Genomic DNA, 10,533 nt, shown 5'->3' with positions numbered 1-10,533 from the left:
GTGGACGTTTATCTCACAATCCTCATTTATATTTTAATAATATTGAATTAGATGTTGTCAAAGAAATACCATATTTGGGATTGACTTTTTCAAGGACAAGTAGCTTTGCAAATACTAAAAAGATATTAGCTACTAAGGCATACCGTGCCATGTATGATGTACTTAAGAAGGGGAGAGTTCATAACCTTTCGGTGAGATGTCAGTATGATTTGTTCGATAAGATAGTGAAGTCGATTTTACTTTATGGGTGTGAATTTTGGGGGTTCAGTAATATGGATATTATAGAGAGAGTACATTTGAAATTTTGCAAGATACTACTGAACTTGAAGAAGTCAACTCCAAACTTTATGGTATATGGTGAACTTGGTGTGTATCCCATGGTAGTCTATGTTAAACTACGTATGGTAAATTATTGGTGTAGAATTGTCCACAGCAAAGAAAATAAGTTGTCACATATTTTGTACAACTTTATGTTTTTAAAATATTCACAGAATAATTATAAGTCTGAATGGGTTATGTTTATAAAAAATATTCTTGATACATGTGGTTATAGTAATATCTGGTTAGCACAAACTGGCTTTAGCACAAAATGGCTGAGTAATAGTTTAAAACAGAAGCTATTTGACCAATTTCAACAGAACTGGCGTTCAGATATATGTAATTCGTCAAAAGGTTTATCATATAGATTATATAAGGATAACTTTGAATTCGAAAAATATTTAGATATATTACCAGATAGAGATAGGGTTACATTTTGTAGATTTAGAACTGGTAATCATAGATTACCAATTGAAACTGGAAGATGGATAGGTTTAGATAGAGAAATGAGATATTGTAATTTATGTCAATGTCAAGAATTAGGTGATGAATTTCACTTTCTTTTGAATTGTAGATCCCTAGACGACTCAAGAAAATTGTTTTTGGATAACTGTTATTGTAACAGAGTAAATATAATTAAATTTTGTAAATTATTCCAAACAACACATAGAAATAAGTTAAAAAATATATGCAAATTTATAAAGGTTATAAATTCAGTAGCAGGTCTTCCTGGTTAGCCTTTGTCTATTTGTTTTTCTATTATAATAACTTCTTGTATTCCTATCTTGTCATGTGCACACTTTATTTTGTATACTATGTATTATTATTTCATTCTTTGTACCAATGTGTATACAGTGGTTTTAAAGAATAAAATTGTCTTGTCTTGTCTTGTCTTGTGCACATATCATTGTTACTAATGTAAACATTATACAGGAAATAGCAAAGGGACATAATTTATTAAAAGGGACCTTTTATTTTACAAATCATTTTGCATATAATGTAAAAAAAATCAAAAGTTTTCCAAATGTTGCGACTTTGATTAAAAATGCTACCTTATAATATTGCAAACAGTATAAATTATGAAAAAAATACCTCTTGTATGCAAAAAAGGTTATTCATAAATACGTTTCAGTGTAAAAACCAACAAAATTTCTATTTATTTTATTATTAAATTCTAGATGGATTCATCAGAAGAGCCAACTTTAAGTCTTCTCAAGTGGTTGGAAAATTTAGACCTGGAGGAGTATCATGATAAACTTCTGAATCTTGGAGTAAAAAAAGTGAAGCATGTAAAAGAATGCAACAGGGACCATCTGACTAAAATAGGAATGTTAGAATTGGAAATTGAAAGATTTCTGAAATGTGCTAGTAGAAAAGAAGAAGATCAAACTACCTTTGCCCATACATCTGCTCAAGAAAAAGTCACACTGAAAATTCATATGCCATCCTCATCTTTTGGTCAGTCAAGATTAGATGTTTCTGAAGACAGTTTAAAGAAAGAATATTTCGATTTATGGTATACAAACCCTCAAAACTTTAAGCAGAGAAGTTCTAATAGTTTCATTCTAACTATGTGCGCCAGTGCACGGTGGCAATTTGCATGTAAAAGAAAACTTATCGATTGGGCAAGAAAGGAAAGGGACTTTAGATGGAACATAATGCTAGCTTTTGCAAATGAGGAGGAAGTTGCCACAGAATCTTTATATTTCAAAGACCAATGTATAAGATCTCGGATAACAAAACTGAAAAGTGAGTATAAGGATTTTTTGCTAACTGAACTGGACTCAGTTAAAGAAACCAAATATGCCAGAGTTCTGCAAAGCTTTGAGGAGGCAAAGGATCTTAAAAATTTATTTGAATTGGCTGAAGAAAAGTTACAGGAACGATATCAACAAGTGGTGAAGAAGGCTGGAGGCTCAGAGGAAGAAGAATTCATAAAAAAAATGAGAAGGGTGGGACAGGAGTTATCAGGAGAGGTAGAGGCTTTCTTTGGAAGAGTGCTCAGGGTGCACGAAAGATATGTGCGTGTGTTAGGGGACAACATAGTGTTAAAGCAAAAAGAGAAGAAGAGAAAGCAAAAACAAAACAAAAGAAAGACAGAGAGTCGGACAAGAGCTGCAAAGAAAAAGTGCCTCTCAAAAGGTAGTACTAGTAGTTTGGCAACAGATGAAAAGCAGCCTACTTTGTTGAGAAGTTTCACAATGCAACCACGTATACCATCCCCGGCGCCTTTCTATCCTGCTCCATACCTTGCAGACTGTGGAAGCAACTATAAACTTAGCCTGCCAATTTTGAATATGTTCTATGTTCCAGATTTCTTTTGTTTGTTTTTGATTGCTATCCATGCTTTAAATTGAGTTGCGCGAGACATCTAGTCAAGATGAACATCTTTTGTTTAAAATAAATATTTGATTGAAAGTTTGTCATGAATATGTATCATTTGTACACCCCTATTGAGGTATGGCTTTTCAATTTAATTTCATTTTATAAACTTGCAAGGACATTTTTCAGTGAATTTTAGTATATAATTCTGTTTAAAGAATAGGGACTATCTGCAGCGTATCCTTTGGTATGAAGGTGCCGTCATCGTTGTTGTAAGAATTATTAAAACCCTTTGGTGATATTTTATCCTCATTGGATTGTTGTATCTTTTACTTAATATTCACCATTTTTTTTAATCAGTCATATATAATTTTGCTTTTGTGTTGCAGAATGCTGAATAGTTTAATACAGTTGAACTTCAAACTTAATACTACATAAACATAGGAAAATGTGGTGTGAGTGCCAATGAGACAACTCTCCATCCAAATAACAATTTATAAAAGTCAATCATTATAGGTCAATGTACGGCCTTCAACACGGAGCCTTGGCCCACACAGAACAACAAGCTAGAAAGGGTTCCAAAATTACTAGTGTAAAACCATTCAAACGGGAAAACCAACAGTCTACATGCATGAAACTTCTTTTCAAAATCCCAGGTAGATGACTATTGTGTTGCTGATATTAAAAATCATAAGACATTTTATACTTGATACACTAGATGCAACTACATATGCTATATTAAAGTTGATTTAATACTAGAAACAAACCTTGTACTCCTTCGTCACTTCTCAAGTCAGGGTTCTTTCTTCTCTTTCAGTTGGTAGAAATACACGTTGTCCAACTTTTTTTTTTCATGTTGTGAATAGTCAACAATTTATTTTTTTTGTCATTTTTTTAAAACAAACTTTTTTTTTTATTCAGTGATGTGACAAATTATTTTTTTTTTCAACATTTTCCAGAAACAAACTTTTTTTCCAAAAAAAACCATAGCCCCCCCCCCCCCCCCCCCCCCCCCCCGAAAATCAAATGGTTGCTGCCTAAACAATGGCTTCGTCGTGAGAATCGACGAGATCATGTAACATGTAACTGACCTTAGCTGTAGAAACAGTTGGTGCGACCTCGATAAAATCTTTATCAATTTAATATAAGCGATAAATATTCATGACTACAATGATATTGAATTTATTGGAGTCACATCCACTGTTTCTACTGTAAACATGAACTCGTCGGTTAGTGCAATGAAGACACTTTTAAAGATTGAGATTGTTGGTGTATTCTTGTCTTGCTCTTCAACTTCGTAATTTATTTGGCCTTTTTAACTTTTTTGGATTCGAGCGTCACTGACGGTTCTTTTGTAGACGAAACGCTCGTCTGGCGTATATACTAAATTTAGTCCTGGTATCTATGATGAGTTTATTTACACCTTCGAGGTATTAAAATTATTTCAGTGTTTATTTCAAGATAAATTTATTTTCAAATCTCTTCCGTTTAAAATTGTTGAAACTTCCGTTTAAGATTTCTGTGGTAAACTATCTATTCTATAGTTAGGACTTCTATAGTTAGGACTTCTATAGTTAGGACCATTTTATAATAAATACCCTTTTGTACATAAATACTTTCTTTATAGAAGTATAGATCTGCTGGTTATAGATTTTTGTTTATAACTTTCATTATTGTGACGACGCGCTATGAAATTCAGATTAATTTATAAATGAAGTTGTATATAAATTTTGGTCATAAACACAAATCTTTTAAACAGTTCGACGAGTGCGTCAATATTACAGTAGTCTGTTTACTGAAAGTTACTAAGCTTGGCCCGATTCATCTGTCATTTATATCTGACAGAGAAGAAATATTCATAATTCTCAGAAAGTTTTCATAAATATTGTTAGATACCACTAATCGTTCCAACAATCAAGACAACAGAGACAAACAGGGAAAAAAATATGAAAATTAAAAGATATGACTTAAGTGTTAGCATGTTCAGGGAGACGGCACTCAATTAAAAAAAAAAATAATTGATGTTTTAAGGAACTGTAGAGGTCTCCACGGGTTTTCAACAAGGGTAGAATTCAAAACCTTGAATATGAAAGCCTCGAAATCCATGATACTTTTTCTGTGCGGTAGTTATATCTACAAAATCCAATCATGTACACGACATATAATACATGTATATTTATATATTGGGAATTTATTTTTGTTTCCAAACAGAATTATAAGGTTATGTATAAGTGCCTCCCTCCGTTCACTGCACAATTGTAAATTGACTTCCTAAAGACCAGCAAAAATAAATGGCACAAGTTCACGTAGTCATAAAAAAAATGGTATAATTTACGTTATCGAACAAAAAATCAGAAATACGGAATATTATATGTGAATGGTTAGGAAATCCGTTTCCCCTACACGTTTTAAAAGTCAAAGAAAAATGTTTTCCCTGATACAAACGTTTTAAGAACCAGCTTTGTGTAACCTATAGACAAATTCGACTGGATATAAGGAAGTTAATATGTTTACTCTGATTTGAAATTATCTTTTAGAACTTTTTTTAGTAATTGAGAACCTAAGTTGTTTATGGGTAATAGGTGAAATGTTGCATCACAGATGTAATACATCTATGGTTGCATGATCCCTCAAAATGACAGCAAGCGCAGTTTTCCGGACGATTTTCATTTGTACACTGCTAAAAACTGTCAGGTCCTGGCCATGGTATATTTTGGAGAAATTTTTTTTTACTGATTTTTACTAAAAAAAATATTCTCTGTGTGTACCATTGCAAGAAATAGTTTTGCTCGTTATTTTGTCATATTAAAAAAAATTCTCAACAAAATTTTCCCGTTTAAACTGTACTAGAAAAAAGTTTGGCATGTGAAACGGACGAAGACATATTCTAACAGAAGTACTGTTGCATATTTTATTTCATGAACATCCAGTCGGAGCCCAAGAGATCCGTCGGTAGATCCGTCAGGAGATTCGTCCATGGATCCGACGAGGACTGGTATATAAAGGCCGGGAATACCGTTACGAGAGGGCCGGAGAGTGAACTTTTGTAGAGTTAAGGATTACATCTAGTGCTACAAAGAGTGACTATTCGCAATGCTATTATTTGGATTTAAGTGAATATACGAGTTTGATGGATATAGAAGTTCAGTAGAGGATATGTGCGGGTTATAACATTACTGACAATCATTTGATGTATATTTTGATTTATGTGATTTTAGTAATAGAGCATATCAACTATTTATTTTTGTTTGACTCTATTCTGCCTTGCCCATAAAGGTTCACGTTACAAAATGGTGGCAGCGGTGGGATCGACGATTCCAGAAGATGAAAGAATAAAGTACCTTTAGTGCAAGATTTATTATGTTAAGTGTTTAAATTGTGATGGGAGATTCAAACGGAGACTATACGAAATATGGCACTTATCCTATGGATTTCACTTGTGTTGATAGGGATAATAATAATCAATATACTCGACCTGGAATATTTACTCCTACAAATCCGGTTTGGAATATTAATCAAAATCCGTATATTCCGCCCTACAGTCAGACGACACCGACGTTTGTTTCACAGGATCAGGGTCAGACGACTCCGCCTAGTAAAATACCTTCTGTGTCGAGTCAATATTCGTATCCGCTTCTGACCAGTTCACCAGTAACCGAGCAGTTTAATCATTTGAGCGGCAATAGCGGTAATTTAACAGGTGAAAATGATTCAAATGGATGGAAAGGATTTTTCCTGAAATGGATTTTGGGAATTGTGTTTATTAGTGTATTGATAAGTGGTGCGGTAAATATGTATCCGTGGCACGAGCTAGTGTGCTGGTTAAAATCAAACTTTGTAGTGATTTGTACGACTGTTTTTATTCTATTTTTGTTGACAGTGATTGTAAAAATGTTTGAGGGAGATAAAAGACGTAAGCATACATTGTATGTACCCTGTACAGTGCAGCCGATGGATGGAAGCAATTTTACTCCTCCAGAAAGGACTTATCAGGAAAAAGATCAGAAAGTGCGGAAGAAATTGTCATTCGAGCCAGAAGAACGTTTTGGGAGAGAAAGTTCAGCTAGACAGTCGGAAATACATGTGAAAAGAACCTTTGATGGGACTACCCAAGATGTTTGGTCTGACTTTTTGCGGTATTACGAGAACATTGCTACACTGAACGGCTGGTCAGATAAAAGAAAACGGATGGTTTTTCTTACTGCATTGAGAGGTCAAGCGGAAGCTTATGTGCATGGATTACCTAATAGTGATATTATTAACTGGAACTCTCTTTTACAGAAAATGGAACTTCGCTTTGGGCACTCTAATATGAAGGAATCGTATCTGGTAGAAGCAAAGTTGAGAAAACGTAAATCTGGAGAGACTTTTAGAGACCTAGGACAATCCATTGAAGACCTGTACAGACGAGCTTATCCTGCTAGTCCTGACACAGTTCAGGAAAATAGTATAAAGACTTTCCTTGACGCCTGTGGTAAATCAGAGGAGTTTAGACTATCAGTTAGACGTTCTCGACCCAAAACTTTACAAGATGCTGTGACGAGTGCCATGGAGGAAGAATGTATCAGGCTTAGTGAAAGGCGCAAAAATTCGATGAAAAAGTCTGTGTATTCCGTTGAAACAAATAACAAGGATCAATATTCAAGGAGAAAGAACGATAATTCACAAAGAGGACGACGCGTCCCAAATACCGCGAATTACCGTAAAGCGAAAGTGGAAGATATCACTTGTTATAATTGTGGAGAAATTGGACATTACAGAAGTCAGTGTGGTCGACTACTAAGGGGAAATATTGTTCCGCCTGTGAAAACGGACGGAGACAGGGCAGTATCGCAGTTAAACGGAGCACGGTCGGAGCAGTAGGCCATGCTCCGACCGCAGCTCATATGAGGCCTAGCACACATGTAAATACTAGTAGTGATATTTCCAATAAGGAAAGTATGTCTAGAGGGGATATATGTGAATGTGCAGAATATTCACTAGACGATTCTAAAACGAATATTTTAAAAGCCATTCAAGAATCCCCTGACAGCCAACCTGAACAGGAAAATCCGAATAGTGAATATTTAAAAACGAACGACAGGCAAGATAATGTAGCCGTGATAGCTAGTGTGAAAGGAAGTTCAAGGATGATGATAGATGGAATGGTTGAAGGATCCGCTATTACATGGAAAGTTGATACCGGATCAAGGAGAACATTTATCACAGAACAGAGCTACTATAGTATAATGCCGGAGTGTAGACCTGTGCTAAGCCGAGTAGATACACAATTTGAAACTGCAGATGGAAGTATACTGAATATTTTAGGCACGGCTGTAGTGAACATTAGTTTTGGTGAATTTTGTGCTGCATTTCCAATTTATGTTGGAGGTGTTAAAATTAAATTATTAGGTGAAGATTTTATTTCTAAATATCGATGTCAATGGAATTTCGACTCGGGATCATTAGATATTTACGGATTTACAGCTCCGCTTGAGCAAGATAGTGTCAATGTGCGATCTAGTCGTGTTATAGCAATGGAAACCATAGACATTCCTGCGAGACATGAAATAATTGTAAAAGCTAAGCTCACTAGAGAAGTTAATGCTGAAAATAATTCAGAAGTGTTTGGAATTTTGTGCCCTGATAGTAGTTTCATGAGGAAATATGGATTAGCTATTGGAAGAGTTTTAGTGAATGCATCACGTTCGCTTATTTATTCGAGGATCCTAAACCCTTGTGATACCGATATTATTCTTTATAAAGGCACTCATATTGGATTGTTCGTTCCAGCTCAGAAAATTGTGAGTGACATTGGATTGATGGAGGAAGAGACCGTTTGTAATGTTCGGGAAATGGACACGGATCCACAAGAAATTCCACAGTATATTGCGGAAATGTATATTAATGGAAGAGAAAACCTCACAGAATGTGAAGGCAAGAGCTTTAAGGAAATCCTGCTGAAGTACAGAGATATTTTCTATGATCCAGCAGGAGAACCAGGAAAGACAAGAATTGGTATGCATAGTATCAAATTGAAAGAAGAAATTCCAGTAAAGGAACCCCCAAGACGAGTACCTCTTTATAAACGTCAGGCAATTGAAGATGAAATCAAGAAATTGGAGGATAAGAAACTTATTGAAAAGTCTAATAGCCCGTGGTCTTCGGGCCTAGTTTTAGTGCAAAAGAAAGATCTTTCATGGCGGCTGTGTGTTGATCGATAAGACGATAAAAAATGCCTATCCGATCCCTAGAATAGAGGATAATATAGACGCACTCAGTGGAGCAAAGTGGATGTCAGTTTTGGACCTGAGTATGGCTTATCATCAGGTGCCGATGAATCCAGCAGATAAGGAAAAGACTGCATTTTCGACACCCAGAGGTGGGTTATACCAATATGTTACGATGCCATTTGGATTGTGCAACGCAGGAGCTACGTTTCAAAGGATTATTGAGACAGCAATGCGAGGATTGCAGTGGCATGTTCTAGTTTTGTACCTAGATGATATTATAGTGTTTAGTGAAACATTTGATGAACATTTGGTTAATTTGCAGAAAGTCTTCCAGAGGTTATCAGATGCTGGATTAAAGTTCAAGACTGCAAAGTGTAGTTTTTTTAAACACGAGGTAGAGTATCTCGGACATATTGTGTCAACCGAGGGGGTGCGGACGGATCCTTCTAAAGTACGGGCAATAGCCAAGATGGAGTCTCCGCAAAACGTTTCCGAATTAAGATCTTTCGTTGGACTTGTTTCTTATTACAGAAGATTTATCAAGGATTTTTCGAAAATTGCTAAGTGTCTTTTTGACTTATTGCAGTTATAAGCTCACCTGTACTTGCATATCCAGAAATCGACGGAGAAGAGTTTATATTAGATACAGATGCGAGTCATTTTGGAATTGGAGCAGTTCTGTCTCAAGTTCAAGAAGGAAAAGAAAGAGTGATAGGATACGCAAGCAGAATATTAAACAAACCTGAACGGAATTATTGCGTAACACGAAAAGAACTATTGGCAGTAGTTTACTTCATTAGATATTTTAGACATTATTTACTTGGTCGTCACTTCAAATTAAGAACGGACCACGGTTCACTCACTTGGCTTTACAAATTCAAAGACCCGGACGGTCAAATAATGAGATGGATACAGCAACTAAGTAGTTATGACTTTAAAATTATTCACAGACCAGGTTTGAAACATGCAAATGCAGATGCATTATCTAGAATAATTGTACAGGATAAGGATTTCTGTAAACAATGCAATCTACCATGGGATTATGTGTATATCAATTCAAGTGACAAAAGTGATAGCCTAAACATCTTAGACCAACAATGTGAAACTCAACATTCACAAATTATCAGTACTATTGACGAAAACGAAAATGAGGACTTGGATTCAGAAGACCTTCCGAAAAGAAGAGGACCGAAACGTAATGCTCCGAGTAAAGCAAAAGGACTGAAGAAACCTGTTATTGATTTATCACCGGAATCTATACGGGAATTGCAAGTGAATGACCCTGGTATAGGTCCAGTTTTAAAACTGAAAGAGGAAAACAGGGAAAAACCAACAAGTGATTCGTTTGTGCATTTCAGTCAGACAACGAAATTTTGGATAAGTCGATGGGATTTACTGGAGATCAAGAATGGTATGTTATGTGAATACTGGGAAGACGGTTCAACCTATTCAAGATGGCGTGTTTGTGCTCCGTGTGAAATTCAAAAGTATGTTTTATGGCAGATCCACGATTCACCAACATCAGGACATCAGGGCATCAATAGGACTTGGCAAAGAGCCAAAATGTGTCCATTTTACTGGAAAGGAATGAGGCAAAGTGTTATCGATTATGTAAAAAGCTGCGATATATGTGAAGAAAAAAAGGATCCAAAGTATACGAAACGACACGAGCTTAAATCTT

Source organism: Mytilus galloprovincialis, chromosome 1 (assembly GCF_965363235.1).
Source record: "Mytilus galloprovincialis chromosome 1, xbMytGall1.hap1.1, whole genome shotgun sequence".
Classification (NCBI taxonomy): domain Eukaryota; kingdom Metazoa; phylum Mollusca; class Bivalvia; order Mytilida; family Mytilidae; genus Mytilus; species Mytilus galloprovincialis.
Note: the sequence above shows the minus strand (reverse complement) of the source record.